General features: G+C 42.7%; 1 protein-coding gene across 2 annotated transcripts in view; it reads right to left on the bottom strand.

Annotated features, from left to right (window-relative positions):
* Positions 1 to 17851, bottom strand: part of LOC111867606 (regulating synaptic membrane exocytosis protein 1) — a 395538-nt gene that overhangs the window by 230209 nt on the left and 147478 nt on the right. The window lies entirely within an intron of this gene.

Raw genomic sequence — 17851 nt, 5'->3', positions numbered from 1 at the left:
CTCAATGATAGGTTTGACTTATGTTGATAAGAATTATTATAATTGTGTACTTATTGTTATTATTATTATTATTATTATTATTATTATTATTATTAACTTATATGTGTGTATGTACATGTATTGTCCATTCTCACCACAAATGGCATAACTATTGGAAATATACTTATTTTATTTTTCTCGCCTGTTAAAGCTAACTTCAATTTTTCTCGATATTGTTATTAACATAGACTGTCATACAGGTATTTTGTATTTTGCTTCTTTTTTTTTTTGTATTTCTGTGTACTCGTGCTAACTTTGTAATTTGCCACTGTGCTGTTAAGTTCGCACGTAAATAAACACGAATTGAATTTAATTAACGTTTATTTGGTACCTTCTGAGGAGAGAATATGAAAATCACTGTTAGGGTCGTCACGAAATACAGTAATTGTTCCGAACTACTCTCCCCTTAGACCGAACAGTTGTACCGGTATACAAGCTCTCTGCATGGGGTATGGACAACAAGGGGAGTAATTTGAAAGCGTAATGGTGTGCTCGCTTGGAAACTCCGTATTGAACATTAAGTCCATAAATGCTGAAATGCAAAACAGTTTTATTTCAACTGATCTTTGTTGTTATATAATTTTTGGATTTAAAATGATTTATGTAATCAATAGAAAGAAGATCACAACGTGTACGCATTAAGCATGTACGTGTATTCCTATCTTCGCTTGTTTTCCATCAAGAAATGAGAAGTAAATTCAGAACTGCCTGAAAATCGATACTGTCATATCGAAATTGTCGAAAAGATTGATTTCGGTATTTTCATTGAAATAAATCTTAGAATAAATAAATTAAAATTACCATCATTATTTTCGTACAATTTACTGTATCCATTAAACTGTACCAGCATATAAACCGAAGGTTCATTACCGTGTTCACAAGATCAATCCACTGGTCCCAATCCTATGACAGCTTAACCCAGTACCTACCACCTCGTCCTAACTCTCTAAGATCCATTTTATTATTACCCACCCACTTTCGTCTTGGTCTTCCTATTGGACTCTTCTAATTTTCCCACCAAAATCCCAAAGGTATTCCTCTTCCCTCCATTCGTGCTATATGCTCTGCCCATGTCACCCTCCTCGACTTGATCATTCTAATTATACTTGGAGAAGAGTACAAGTTATGAAGCTCCTCATTATACAGTTTTCTCACAATCTCCTCTCACCTCTTTCCTATTGAGTCCAAAGACTCCTGAGCATATAAAACAAAAGAACCTCCGTGGTTTTAGTCCGAAAGTGAGCTATACCGACCAAGTGACCGCCGCTTGTCGGCGAAGTTAGTGCCAAATTTAGCGGATAGAGGGTGTCACATGGTCAGCGCAACGGATCCCCACGGCTGTTAATCTCGGTTTTCAAGACCGGAGCCATTATTTCCATTCAAGTAATTTCTCAACTATCCGCACGAGGCTGAGTAGACCCCGTTCCAGACCCACTACTTCTCAGAAAATCTGGTAGTGCCGGAATTTGAACCGGGGACCTCTGGGTCTGTAGCCAGGAACTCTGAGCACTAGACCACAGAGGCGTCCTTCTTCAGCACATTGCGAATTTAATCGTCATTTATAAAATCGTGTTTTATGTTGTGCTGGTAGGCTGTTCAACAAGAGGCAGTGTAGTGAACATTATGGGTTGCAGGAAGGAGTCACAATATATCATGCAGCAGCTGTAGAGGTATCACATTTCAGTGGGATGAGTACAACCCGTCCACTGTTATTAACAAATGTGTCACTCTCAACCGTAAACTTTCTGATTTTCTCCAAACCCCTTCTCCTGCTGCTTTCTACACTACAAGACATTTCCTGCCTGCAAACAAACAGGGGAAGGGAAGATGAAAGAACATAAAGATGAAAATAAAAAGTAAACTCAATTCTGTGAAGAAGAGTTCATATAGCACAAACTTTAGCTTGAAGATATAACAGAAATTTTCACTTCTCACGTACGGCTCTACAGGGTGTATTACAGAGCGAGTAACATGGCCAATCCAAGAGGAAAACGACACATTACTTAAACTTGACGTTCTCTTGATAAGTGCAATAACCTTACTCTCCATCACATCTCAATGGCTCGGAGCCAGCCGCTTCCCTCTTGCAAACCGACCTTCGGAGCGCCACAGACATTTTCAATCTCCTAAAGGTTCGGCCACACAGAGCGCTACGTACGCGACGCATGCTACGTGCGCTGTGTTCGCTATACGAACAGAAACATATCTCCCTTTATTGCCAATGTGACTGGCCACACAGACTTCCGTACGCTACGTACGCTATGTTCCCTACGTTAGCTGCGTCGCAGAGTGTACACAGCGTACGTAACAAACATAACAAACATAGCAGAGCGCTCTGTGTGGCCGAACCTTAACTCCTATTGGTTCGCTTAAGGCTCCAATCCCGAAACTTTTTTTATTCTCTGCTTATTCTTTTACCCTGAAGATGGAAACTGTCACTAACCTTACACCAGAAGGTACGTCATCGCATTTCAGAATAACTTTATCTTCGATCCACAGATGATTTTCCTTACTACAGATAGCTCAGTCGGTATGGCGACGGGCTGGAGAGGCGGGGTTTGATTCCCGGCAAGGGAAAGTTTTTTTCTCTTCTCAATATCGTCCAGACCATATCTGGGCCCCACCCAGCTTCCTATTCAATGGGTACCGGGGGCTGGTTCCCCGACGGTAAAGCGGCAGGGGCATGAAGCTAATCACTGCATCTAGTGCTGAAGTCAAGAATGGTCGAATTATACATCCACTCTCCCATACACCTTCTTGGTGTGCACCTTAATTCATTAAGCACATACAACTTAATCGTTTACTTTTCGCCAGATAGTTACAAAACTTCGCCGGTCACCGTAACCGCGCGGTCTAAGGCATGAACTGTCTTCGTTCGCTCGGGCGCAGGGATCGTCGGTTCGAATCCCACTCGAGACATAGATATTTTGTGTTTGTATGCGTTAATTCTGTTTGTGTTGCCTGTGTTTAGGTAGAGGCCTTGTGACGGGCTTATCACTAGTCCAAGGAGACCTAATGTCTGTGAAAAATAATTGCGGAACTGAGTAAGAGGCCAGGGCCCTGAATGGGCTGGAAGAGCCACTGACAAAAAAAAATAATAAAACTTCAGCCTTCGCTTGGATTAATCTCTAGATCGGACCACTATTTCTATAACATTATCCCTCTTCCTGGAAGTACCTCAGTCAATATTGTTACTACTTGATTACATTTACTTCTCTGCGGTGAGGGTGAGGCACCGCACTGGTAATGCGACCGTCTGCTGCAGAGAAGTAGGGTGAAAGCACAGTCGAAGAGTCATGATGCCATTTCACCAGCGTCCAGATTGTATCTAAGTGCCAAACTGCCTCCTATCTACTGGAACTCCATCCCCCGCGCGTAGAGTTACCGACAGCTTGACACTAACCACTCGCTTCCAGTTGGATGAAGAAAGAGTATAGTTGTATGGCCACAGGTTGCTGAAAATTCAAAGTGGGCTGCGCTTTCTAACTCTTTACCTTTATTACCTTTATATCTTAGTTAGTTAGTTATTTAGAGAGGGTGGGTTTCCCCATGCACCGCGACCAGTTTGATCTATTGTGCTTCCCTCTATGATATTCTACCAGTCTCTTTACCCTACCGATAAATGGTGCGTACCATCAGTCCCGCCGAGCAAGCGAGTTCGGCCACTTGCTTAGCGGTGTCTATAATGCTTCCCCCATCTATCAGAGGCCTTAGAGACTATTGTTGGGCGGGAAACGTCCTGGAATTTGGCTCAGTGATCCCCTTTGGGGATATGAGGTTCTTTTACGTGCCGTAAAGTTACGACACGGGACACACAGCTTAAAGTCCCTCCCGGAGGACTTGTTCCCTGAATTTTTCCGCCCTTAAAAATTCGACGACCTCCACCGGGTATTTGAACCCGCGTACCACGAGTCATGAGGTGGGAACGTTACCTCTAGACTACGGAGTCCGCTACCTTTCTATCTTACTTAATGGTATTGAAGCTACACAACCAAACCGTATTGGGTTCCTGGGTATTGGTGTTCCTGCTTATCTATGAGATATACCGGATTCGAATTTCGGACAAAAGACTGTTTTTTTTTTATTATTTTCCTTGGCACTACAGCCCCAGTGGGCCTAGGCCTACCTTCATGAACTTCCCCGTTCACTTCGGTTTTTCTAGATCTTACACATTCGGTAGGACTCCTTTTGCGGTTGATCAGCTCGTCGCAAGGCCTCTACCTATACACAAACAAAGAGAAACGCACACACACAAACTAAACATCCATGCCCTGAGTGGGATTCGAACCCATGATCCCGGTTTCCAAGCGAGCGAAGACAGTACATGCCTTAGACCGCTCGGCTACCGTGACCGCCCAAAAGACTGTTTATCCACTGAAATTTGTTATTTTCTTTGGTCAATCTAGTTAAAATACGTCCTCTTCCATCGTATCATGTGTAAGTCGTTATCAATGAATCGACCTTTCATTCGACGCTGTATAATGTATCTGAAGTTGGCATGTACATGGAAATAAAGGTTGATTTTGTTATTTAAGGACGATGCCAGTAGCGACTACACAGAGTCGCTAATACATGATAATGAATGTATAACAACTGCTGGAATGAGAATTTATAGGGGAAACCGATATCTCGGAGAAAACCAGCCCAAATGAAACCCTGTCCACTACAAATGTCGCATAACTTGGGCTGGGATCTAACCCGGGCCGCCGAGGTGGGGGTGAAATTTCAGATTGTTGTGTTCTGAGGTAGGGTATCGTGTAGACTTTACATTCCCGTGTAATTTGCTAACCCCAAAGGCGGCAGACATAATAATTTCACGCTATTCAGTCAACTGAGCCAAAATGTATTTGTGAAACCTACCCCTCGCACGGCCTGTATTCACACACACACGCGCGCGCGCGCAGGCGTAACACCACTTCTTATTTTCCTTACAACGTCGTGACGCAGTACTTCAAGAAAGTTTATGGAGCAGGGTGTTTCTTGGGAATTAATATTTTCAGCCCCTCAAGAAATTCACCCAACATTTTATGGAACCTGATGTTTCATTACTCCGTTCACAAGAACTCACCACTGATCAGTATCCCGAGTAAGACAAATTCGGTCGACATTTTCACATTCTGAATCTCTCCCTCTTTTTGAAGTGAACCGTTGCCTTGCAACTGCAGTGAGGATACACACAGAGACACAGACTGATGGGAGAACTTTATGAAGTACGCCGCTGAGATGGGTTTAGGTGTCATGATATACATACCATGTTTCATAGAATGGTTCAGGCATTCAAAATTTGACAAGAGGGGGGGACAGATATACAGAGAGCAAGTTGATCTCATAAGCCAAATTTCATTTCTTCAAAATAAGGAAAGTAGGCTAAAATAAATAAAGGCTTATGAGATCACCTTGCTGTGATGTGTACCCCCTAAAATTTCTAGGCAATGGCTCGGTAAGCACGTTCCCGCGGCAACGAATATAATGCAACAATAGAATAGCTGTTGGACGAGATGTTTTATATGGGGTCCGTATAGTGACACATACTCAATATGTACAATCAGTTCTTCCTAGAACTTCTTGTAATGCAAAGGTCTTTCCTTGAGGCTTTTCGACTAAAATTGTGTGCGCGTTTCTAACCTTTCTCGTGCATGTTCCGTGAACTGACTACCTCATCCTTCCTGTTTTGATCACCGTAGTAATACTTGGTGAAGAGCACAAGAGACAGTGCATTTCGAAAGCAAAACTAACAGGAGGGCGGGCTGAGCATCGTAAATATTAATGAAATTCCCATTAACTCTGGGCGCAGCAGAAGTTGGGGCGGACACACTCCCGTAATGGCTACTTACATCCGAGCTACCTGCTGGGCGAGGAAACATGTGCCAACACTACTCTCTTTTCTTAATAATTGCGAAATGTATTATTTAGAGATGAAAGGGGATATCTCAGTTGGTATAGCGACTAGGTTACGGGCTGGACGGACGAGGAGTCAGGGCTCGATTCCTGGCAGGGGCAAAAGAATTTTCTCTTTTCCACATGGTCCAGACCGGCTCTGGACCCCATTTAACGGCCTGTCCATTGGGTAACGGAGGCTCTTCCTTGGAGGGGAAAGCAGCCGGAACGTTAACCTCACCTCCACGTAATGCCAAGAATGAGAATGCATGCATCTATACGAGCACTCCCCCATAGGTCTTCGTGGAGTAATATTAATTAAAGAAACATAGGGATTATTCTTATTTACTAGATATTGAAACATTGAAATTTATATTTTAAGATTTAATTTAAAAGTTTCTAAATCTTTGTTAAGCGTTTAGGTTATCTCACTGATGATTATGAAGAGCTATGTCTTATGGGATATGACGCAATGTAGTTCACTGAAAGTCAAACAACGTTTCGGAGGGACATATCGCCTCCAACTTTAGCGTCGGATCAGAGCTCTGTTTACCACCTGCTTCATGCTGCTTTCTTGCTTGCCGTATTCTTCGATCATGAAAATGGAAGCTACATTTTCCTCCGAAATGTCGATTAACTTTCAACGGATAACACAGTGTTATGTCCCAGAGGGCAGAGAACCTTTTAAATCAAGCTCTCACGTTACGAAATACTTCTTGTGAAAATCTCCACTACCAAATATGAAAAGGCGTAGGCTGTCTGTCTTTATGTACAGGACGATTCTAAATTATTGTCCGGGTTTCCGTTTATAGATCACGGAAACCCCAACAATAATTTTAGAATGACTCTGTGTATTCACTATGCATTTTAGCAATTAATTGCGAATACGACCAGAAGATTGAGGTCTGGAAGGTAGCTTTGGGTCAATATTATGTTGTCCACCTTTGTCGAATAATGGCGTATAGCTAGCGTCGCCGTCGAGAAAATTATGAGAAAAAGACAGCCAATAATATGTATTTAACCTCAACATGGCTCTGGCAACACAGTTACATGATGCGGTAATAATCTCGACCATATGTGTATGAGCATGCACTGAGCTGTAGAATGTAACACAAAATTCATCAAAAACTTCTAACCTGTATTTATTTTCCAACTCGCAACAAACTATCGTAATGGTCACTATATGTTCCGTAACTAAACAACAGATATAAATTGCTCTTAACCGAGGTTATATACATTCTCAACATTTCCTACACCTACTTACCTACCAACCTACTTACCCACCCACCCAACTACATAACTACTTACTCACCCACACACCTAACTACTATCTACCTACCTACCTACCTAACTACTTACCCACCAACCCACCCGTCTATCTACCTAACTACTCACCCACCTACCTACCTACACATCCAACTACCTAACTACATAACTACTTACNGCCTCGACGGGAACCTCATTTAAAGCTGTTGTCACGGCCGCTTGGATAGCCTGAATGCTTTCAAAACGGCGTCCTTTAAGTGCAGTCTTGATCCTCGGGAACAAAAAGAAGTCGGCCGGAGCTAGGTCGGGGCTGTAGGGTAGCTGCGGCAGCTCGTCCGTCAACAATTTGGGGACCAGCTTGACGCACACCTTTCGCATGTTCAATTCGTCCATAACGATGCGATGCACAACTGTTTCTGGAATGTTCAGAGTGTCGGCTAACAACCGGACAGTCACTCGACGGTCAGTATTCAACAAATCACGCACACGAGTCGCATTTTCATCGGTTTGGCTTGTTGATGGCCGTCCAGAGCGGGGGTCATCTTCCACTCCTTCCTGGCCCTCCTTAAACTTCTTCACCCACGTTGTAACTTCCACATATGATAGAGCAGACTCCCCGTAGGCTTGCTTAAGCAGTTCGTGAGTTTCGGCAGCTTTTTGTTGAGCTTTGTGCAGAACTTGACCGCCCAACGTTGTTCGAAAGTATCCGCCATCGCGCGCCGTGACGTGATCACAAAACACAGGTGCACTAAATCAGCGATACTGACGCCTCCGATGCTCGAGAAGACTGACCTTGGGCGCGCTGTGAAGCTAAAGGCCTCGTCCCCTTAACCCAACCGGTTCCAGCGCGCTCCGACCAGTAGGAGCGCGGGAAAGAAATATATTTCATGACTTTTGGGACACACCTTGTATAACTACATAACTACTTACCTACCTATCCACCCAACTACCTAACTACACAACTACTTACCCACCCACAAATCTAACTACTACCTACCTACAGCCTGGGAAAGAAATATATTTCATGACTTTTGGGACACACCTTGTATAACTACATAACTACTTACCTACCTATCCACCCAACTACCTAACTACACAACTACTTACCCACCCACAAATCTAACTACTACCTACCTACAGCCTGGGAAAGAAATATATTTCATGACTTTTGGGACACACCTTGTATAACTACATAACTACTTACCTACCTATCCACCCAACTACCTAACTACACAACTACTTACCCACCCACAAATCTAACTACTACCTACCTACAGCCTGGGAAAGAAATATATTTCATGACTTTTGGGACACACCTTGTATAACTACATAACTACTTACCTACCTATCCACCCAACTACCTAACTACACAACTACTTACCCACCCACAAATCTAACTACTACCTACCTACAGCCTGGGAAAGAAATATATTTCATGACTTTTGGGACACACCTTGTATAACTACATAACTACTTACCTACCTACCCACCCAACTACCTAACTACACAACTACTTACCCACCCACAAATCTAACTACTACCTACCTACAGCCTTTTGTTGTACCTTGGCTCTTTTTTCAATTTCCTAATTCTATACATAGTCGATAGAAATCCTTGGACGGTGAATCAGCCCGTATAAAGTTAAGATTTTGCACACAGAACAACACAAACACAGAATAAATGCATACAGACATCCATGCTTTGAGAGGGATTCGAACCCACGGTCCGAGTGTTTGAGCAGCCGAAGCTGATCGGGAGCTACTCCAGCACTAACTGAAAACTATCATGGGTGACCTGACGATGTAATTACTTTTGTTTGTTTCCTTAGGGCCTCTTTTCTTTCCTGGTTTCTACAGATATTTTCTCTTTTGAAAAGAGAAACCAAATTAAATTAAGTTAGAAACATGTTTACATCAAACATCAGCGACACCTTGGTTCTCTGTTACCACGAAATAATTCTTCTATACATAACATTTCTGATGAAAAGGAAAGGGCTGAAAATTGTTCTTAGTTATTAAATTTATCGCATTCTAACAGAGGAGGCACGCAGTAGCGTAGTTAGTTGAGGCACTATGCCACAAGCCGGATGGTCGCGGGTTGGAATTCGGATGAGCTGAATTTTTTCAATTCACCTAACCCTTCCAGCCGCAGCGGGTTCAAGTCCCGATGAGTTCATTGGATTTTTTAAGTTGACCTAATCCTTCCAGCCGCACTAGGCCCTGGTGTTTACTCAGCCTCTAACAGAAATGAGTACCAGAAATTAAATAAATAATTTTCCTGTGGAGTAAAGCGCGGCCGGCGCGTAGGGCTGACAACCTTACCGCCATCTTTGAGCCGATCGTCTGGATAGTGTGGGACCCTCAACGTCTCACAACCCTATGGGCCTTCACGGCCGGTTACGGGGATAGCTTTACTTTACTTTACGAATTAATAGAAACGAGAGAAGGACAGAATAGAATACAAAAATTTAGGTAGTGAGAAAGATAAGAAAGAGACGAAGGAAAGAAGAAAGAAAGAAGAAAGTTAAGGAGCACTGTAATGAATTGTGTACCATACACAGACCTAGAGAGCCGGATGCTAGCACGGATAGGGTCTCACTTTAGAGCCTCATCTCTTTGAGATCTGAGGCTCACCCAGCCATGAATGGTGGACATGTCGTTAACATGGCTGGCACGTCATTCTTTACTTAGAAGCAGAGCCACGTCCCAGGGCCGTAATGATATCCAGGGACACGAGACCTGAGTGAGCAATCAGTAGCGATTGATTGCGTGGGGTCGATAATGAAGCATTTTGAGAGAAAGGCGAGTGCATTACACAAATGCCACGTATCCGTTGTCAGTGCGAAGGCAGTTCTCTTTTGTTCCGAAAGGATTGTTTACATTAAAAACATGTATTATAATACAGCCAGTCTAGAAAACCGAAATTAACGGCCGACAAGCGGCGGTCGCTCGGTCGGTATAGTTCGCTTGCGGACTACAGGCCACGCGGTTTGTTATTATACAGGCCATATTGATCAAACATACAACAGGAAGTTCTGGGTAGAGCTAATCGGTTGTCTTCCTTTCATACGAATGTGGATCGCATAGAAAACGAGCCCAGTAATTCTTCTATTGTAGAATTTGCAGTTAGTTGCCGCGGTAACGCTATTAGCGATCGTTCTATAGCAACGAAGAGGAAATACACATAAAGACAGAGAACAGATAGGAGGGATTTATGAAGTACACCGTTGAGATGGGCTCGTGTGCCGTGATACACATACCAAGTTTCCTAAGTTGGGTTCAAGAATTCAATTAACGGGGAGGGATACACAGACAACATGATGTCATAAAAGTACTTTTATTTATTTTCAAAAAAGAAAATGGGTTAAAAAATTAAACGTATTTGTGACGTGTAGGATTTTGTTACTATCTCACTCTGGTGCCTTACTTGGCTTATTTTTTAACACTGAAGATGGAGGAGACATGCTACTCCGAAAAGTCGTTATATCCCACTGGACACGCTTCTCCTTATTTGTATCAGATTTCACATTGTCTTCTGACATGTGACGCCGTACAGTCTGGTAGAAATTTACATTACATTTCGGAGGAATGTATCGCTTGTTTCTCACTTGGCGTACTATTGGAGCCCTAAAATGGAGGCATTACTTATCCACGAAACATCGGAAAAATTTATTCCAGACTACATGGTATCACGTCCAAGAAGATAGTGCTCTTCGTAATCAACACCATGAGAACCTCAGATCTCATGGTGTGAACAAATGTTATGCGGTACAACGTTTATTCATGGGGACACGCTGTAGCGTAGTAGGTTGAGGCATTATGCTACAAGCTGGAAGGTTGCGGGTTGAGGCATTATGCTACAAGCTGGAAGGTTGCGGGTTCCATTTCTGATGAGGTCATTGGGTTTTTCAATTCAACTAATCCTTCCAGCCTCACTATGACTCTAGAATCGACTCAACCTCTAACATAAATGAGTACCAGGAATCTTCCTGGAGGTAAAGGGAGGCCGGCACTTAACGCTGACAACATCACCGCCATCTATGAGCCGACTGTATAGAAAATGTGGGAGCCTCGACGTCTCACAACCCTATGGGCCTCCACGGCCTGTTACAGGGATAGCTTTACATTTTACCTTTACTTTACCGTCAGTATTTTAAGATTTAATTTTCTTAGAATAGGGAATATGAGCAGCATCTTATGAATTTGTACTGAAACTTCAGGTTCATTAAAGGTTAAGATATTTCTTGTTTCGTTGAATATAATTTCCATGGGGCTGTACATCTAGATTACATTTAGAGCGCAATTATTGTCTGCGTATATATTTTTATTTCTTGTAATAATTAGTAATGTACTAATAATGAAAACACGTGTGTAGTAATTAACAATTATTTCCATCTCATTATAACACATCACAGTGGCCGCGCGGTCTAAGGCATGAACTGTCTTCGCCCACTTGAGCGCTGGGATCGTGGATTCGAATCCCACTCGAGGCATGGATGTTTGTGTGTGTTTATTCTATGTTTATTTTGTTCTGTGTGTAGGTAGCGGCCTTACTATGGGCTGATCCCCCGTCCAAGGAGTCTGAAAAGGCGGCCAAAGTCCACAAGGCTGTAGAGGCATACATAGATAAATAGACAGCTATCCGGTAAATAGGTTATGGACTGCATGAGCGGAAAAATTAGGTTCGATCCTCGGTAGGAGCAGAGAATTGTCTTTTCTACGCCTGTTCGTCGAAAGACAGCCGATCTCATTGGGCTGTTAATCAAGTTATTATTATTAAGATACATTTCCAAATTTCAAAAACATTATAAATATATTTAACTTAGAATTGCGTTTAAATTTCTCTATTAAAATCCGTCACAACACAACAACAAAATAGTTGATGTTTAACAGTATTTTGCTATATGTTTCGGGTTTTCAGAAAGCCGTCATCAGGCAAATACACAATTAACGTGTTCTTAAGCTATTGAATTGCATACTATATAATTCAGTGCAGTGTTGGTATTCGACAACATACCATAATATAATAATATAAAAAATAAATATTTTAAAGGAGATAAATTACATAATTAAAATATAATTAAGAAATATACATATTGTGACGTGTTATATTACGTCCATCGCTGCGCAACGTCTGCAATGGGAATGCATACTTCAGCGACAACGAATACATGGAAATCGTTGAGTTCCAACAGCGACGAATTGAATACTGTCTCGTGTTTGTAGGTAACGCGACAAATGATTCAGTGGGTTTCCGGATTTGAGCGAATATTTATTGGACACTCTCTGTTACAGTCACAAGTACAATCATTCACTTCACTGTTACAATGACTTCTTGCACCGCTGTTCTCGGTGAAGTGTCTGCTGATCTGCTAGGCGAATCAAATGTTCTCGGCGACTGCTAGAACTCCACGGTACTGTCTGTCTGGTCATTCAGCCTCTTTAAATAGGCCTTTTGCGGAGAGCTTCTGGAACACCTTTCTCAATAGTTTGGTTTTCTCGTTGTATACAACTCTTCGAACAATTCGTTGTAACCATGGAAACTCACTGTTATAATTCCGATATTGCATTACATTCCGCTGTCTAGGAAATGTTATCCGTTGTCCTGCAACGGAAGCTGAAATATGCGTTCTCCTTCCAATTTTCTCCGCGATGGCTTTTAGGCAGCACGTCACAATACACGGTTACTACAAATGATTCATTCAATTTCAGAACATTATATTTTCCAAGATATTACACGCACAAATATGATTGATACATGAATGAAACCGCAGACTCGCCAAGTCTGCATCATGATACACCAGTTGACACTACCAGCAACACTGGTAGAGCTCAGGGAACGCATTAATGCTGCTGTGATGACCACTGACAAGCTAGTACTACAAAATGTTTGGACCGAACTCGACTACCGTTTCGACGTGTGTCGTGTGACCAACATTTGTAATTTGGTGAGTTTACGGTTATTGTTGTGTATCAGTCATATTTTTATGTATAATATTTTGGAAAATATAGTGTTCTGAAATTGAATGAATCATTTGTAGTAACCCTTTATAATAGGTCCTATGGTAGGCTGTTGCAATCGTAATGTTACGTCATACTGATTTTGTAGACACGTGGCGACAGTTTCCTTCTTTGTATGCACGTGTGAAGCGGTTAAAATGCCTGGAGGCCCGCTGGTACGCGTGTAGTGTTATCTATGTTTTGATATAATTTGACGGGTACCTCTATTTACGTGTATTATGTCCGGTCTGGTAGGAAGGTGGATTGCCTTTGATTCTAATCAGATTAATATTTCTACATGTAACAGAATCATGCAAAATTTTCGAATTTATTACTGAGGTATCCTCAGAAGAAGTTAATAACGTGGGGCAAAGCGAGTAGAATTTGTAATATGTTAGAAAGCGTTTGGAGAGACAAACAATATTGATTCGTTTCCTCCGTTTGGTTTAATTATCCTAAATACCACCGGAGTTGCAGAAAACAGGGTTTTCATCTCTTCCTATAAAACGTTTGTTCGAAACGTACACTCTGATACACACATATAGTGAGTTGCTTACTAGTTAAGCTTGTGATATATATAGACACGCTTGTACATCTTAATATGAAGCTCCAATTATTTGTGTTCTAATATTAACCAGAACTCTATATATAAATCTGTCTATTGTTCTACAGCCCTTGTGGACCTTGGCCGCTTTTTCTATTTCTTAATCTATACACAGTCGGTAGGAACCCTTCGACGGGGGATCAGCCCGTCGCAAGACCGCTGCCCAAACACAGAATAAACGCACACAGACATCAATGCCTCGAGTTAAATTCGAACCCACGGTCCCAATGTTCGAGCGGGCGATGACGGTTCATGCCTTAGGTAAGCCGTACACCGGCATGCGTCAAGACATGTAACAATCAAGACAAGATGTCTGCGACATGACGCAATGAAAGGAGAAGAGTTGAAACGAATGAGAGTATTAAAACCGCCTCACACCGGTCTGAGTCATGATGCTGACGTCAGCTTCATGCTGACGAATCACGAATGAAGCGAGATTGCGTATTTTGTCCTATGTCTTGATGCTTGTCTTGACGCAGTTGGTGTGCGGCCGCCCTTAGACGACGGGACCACTGTGATCGGCTATACTTCCAAGTATAAAATGTCTTGAAAATCCGTTTAACTGTTCTGAAGATTTTCATGCGGACAGACAGACGCTCCGCAGAGATGTATATAAGCGTCTAAAACAGCTTTATATATGGTCGGCCTACAAATTGTCACCGAATATATACCGGGTGTTCCTAAAAGAAAATGGGGTTTCATTGCCATATATCTCCGTCAGTTTTTGGTGATGAAAAGCAAAACGTGTACGGACTCATAACGCGTCTCTCAAATTTTCATTTTGTATATCGCGCTCTTTCCTAGTTCCATTTCCGACAGTTAGGAGGCGTGAAATGTAAGATGGCGACCCAGCAGGAGAAGGCCTATTGTTGGTTGTTTCCACAACTTGGCAATGATTCCGATGACTACATTTTCCAACAGGACGGTGCTACCCCACATTTCGATAGCGGATGTGAGAGATTTGCTTAATCTGGTTCTTCCGCAACGATGGATTGGACGTGCTGCAGGTGAAGATGCCTCCCTTCTCAGGTGGCCACCCCGGTCCCCGGACATAACTCCATGCGTTTTCTTTTTGTGGGGGTACGTGAAGGACATGGTTAATGTACCCCCATTGCCCCAATCGTTCCAGGATCTCCGAAACAGAATCAATCGTGCTGTGGAGACCATCACACCTGAAATGCTGCAGCGGGTGTGGCAGGAATTCGACTATCGCATTGATGTGTGCCGGGTAACGAAAGGTGCGCACATAGGGGCACTTTAATGGATGTACATAAAATCTGGACAGTTAGGCTTCCGATTGACATATGTTATGATTGTACACGGTAAGAAATACGAAATATATACGTATCTAAAACCCCACCATTCTTTTAGGAACATCCTGTATAAAGAAGACATTTGGCTATGTATGTATGTTATGTGTGTATGTTACGTCATTGTCACACCATATTAGTTTCCACTGACACAGATGACAACCCTGCGTTCCAGTCTCTACTAAGTGAACGGTAAACATGTAACATAATTCTTTATTTTAATGGAGAATTGAGGGATTGAGATAATTTTATAAAGGGGAATTAAAGAAAGGAAGAAAGTGTGTGAAGAATGAAGGTATGAGAGAAATTATTTCCCGTTGAATTTCAGTGATTTTTTTTTCGTTACGTCTTATCACTGAATATGTCGCGGAAACATATGTCACATGACATTATCCTGTCTGCATTGAACTTATGACCTATTGGAAAATCGAACAATGATCTGAAACGACAGGATCCTTCCAGTCGTGAGAGTTAACCTTCATGAGTCCTTGAAAGTGGTCCAGGGATCGGTTGTCTGGAATAAGCAAACGAGAGACAGCAGGAAGTTCAATTCACTTACAGTGAGAGGCTCTGATATGTGAATTATGTATGCTATTCCCCTCACAACTCTTGGCATACAACCTAAAGGTATCTCTGCCCGGGCATCAGTGAATCTGCATTAAAATTTCAAACGAGATCTGAGATCTCGCAAGATCACAAGGATTAGCCATGCATTCACATAAGTCGTACTTAATAACGCGTGTAGAGTTATAGAGAGTGATATGCATTTTATATAAAAATATTTTTCTCTTTCCTCTCGCTCCCACTTCGGAGCATAGGACTGATTTCTCAGTTTCATGATAATTTTACAGACGGTAGGACTCCTTGGACGGGTGATCAGCTCGTCGCAAGGCCTCTACCTAAACTCAGGACAACACAAACACAGAATAAACACATACACCAACTATCCATGCCTTGTGTGGGATTCGATACCACGATCCCGGCTTCCGAACGAGCGAAGGCAGTACATGCCTTAAGGCGGCTCGGCTACCGTCACCGTCGGATAAGAATATAGTAAATAAAATTTCCCTGAGCATAATTAAGCATCACGCCATGAAGACTTGCGGGGGAGCGGAGGTACAGTTCCACTCAATCCCATGTGGAGGCAGGGTCGAATACCTCCAGCGTAGCCCTGAGAGTCGTAGGAGGCGACGAAGAGGGAACCCAGTGCATGGAGGTATAACCGGGTCACGCTGTTCCTGGGGGATATAAATACGGGGAACTGGTCCTCCAGGTTTGAGAATTCTCGAATTTGAGATAGTAAAAGGTGGTAAGGAGTCCCGCTGGACTCGGACTTCAGAATAACTGTGCTGTCGAGGACCGGTAGTAATTATAAACAACAGACCCAACCTCTCATCAGGGAGGATGTTACATAAGGACTAGAACCTCGAGTGTTCAGTGGGAAATAAAATTACTGGTCGTGAGTCTCAAGGGGCTTGTCTTAAAGACGAAATGACTGGCGGTTAATTGCCCGTCGTAAAGTAACTCTGACCCTTCAGTTCCACTCAGAGGGTAAAGGGTAAAGCCTGTTCAATTTCTCCACGTACCTTATTTCGAAGTTCGAAACTATGAACGTTTCCTAGTTATTGTTAACAAATCCCCATATATGGCTGTATTATTAAAATCTCGTAACTAATATAATGTATTTTACCACGAAATGAAATGTGTAACGAATTTCGATAAGTTTACTCTGAAATCAGTAATCAGTATGAATAGAAACAATAATTGCTAATAGAGCTGTATTTTCTGTGATATGTCGCTGTATAGTCCGTTAAAAGAAAACAGACATTACGAACGAATACGTCGCCTCCATCTTCAGTGTTTAAGAATTAGGCGAACAAACAGGTACGAGACAGATCCTGGATTATTCTTCTACCTTGAAGATGGAGGCGATATATTCCTTCGTAACATCGATTTCACCTTCAACGTACTACAAAATATTATATCCCAAACGATACAATTCATCATAACCACCGTTCCTAGAACATAAAATGCTAAAATGATTTGTAGAGACCGCATGGACTGGCCTAACGGTAACGGTAGAGAGGAGGTTCGAGTCTCGATCGGGGATCCTTTCTGAGGTGTTTCGTAGTATTCCACAGTCACTCCGTGAAAATTCTATGGTGGTACCCCGGTAAGACCGCGAGCGCTGTCTTGACAATGCTTTGTAGTTCATCACTCATCCTACCAGCCGACGCTGCATAGTCTAGACGCTGTCAGCGTCGGAAAGTAAACCACCCAAAATGGAGAGACTGTCAGGCGAAGGACGGTCTAGGGAATTCCGAAATAGGCTCTGAAATTTCAGCCAATAGGAGCTGGTGACCCGGGAAGACCCTGGAAAAGATGAAATCGATACGGGAAGTCGGAAGGAACCTCGAACTAATGCACGATGTGAACAAGACGGAAGGGGTATGATGACCTTGGCATTCACGTGAAGAGGGTTGTAAATGCCACAAATACCACATACAAGAACTGCAAGATTTGAGTTGAATCTGAACCTAGTTCAGATAGGATTCGTGCCAGATCTCTGGCGGTTCGCTGCCGGGCTCCAACCGAGGCGGCCTGAGTTCGATCCCGAATAATCATGTGGGATTTGTGGTGGGTAAAGTGGTACTGGGCCGGTCACGGTAGCCGAGCGGTCTAAGGCATGTACTGTCTTCGATCGCTTGGAAACCGGGATCTTGGGTTCGAATCCCACTCAGGGCATGGATATTTAG

Source organism: Cryptotermes secundus, unplaced genomic scaffold (assembly GCF_002891405.2).
Source record: "Cryptotermes secundus unplaced genomic scaffold, Csec_1.0 scaffold548, whole genome shotgun sequence".
In the NCBI taxonomy this organism is placed as follows: Eukaryota; Metazoa; Arthropoda; class Insecta; order Blattodea; family Kalotermitidae; genus Cryptotermes; species Cryptotermes secundus.
This window is presented reverse-complemented; position numbering and strand designations above follow the sequence as displayed.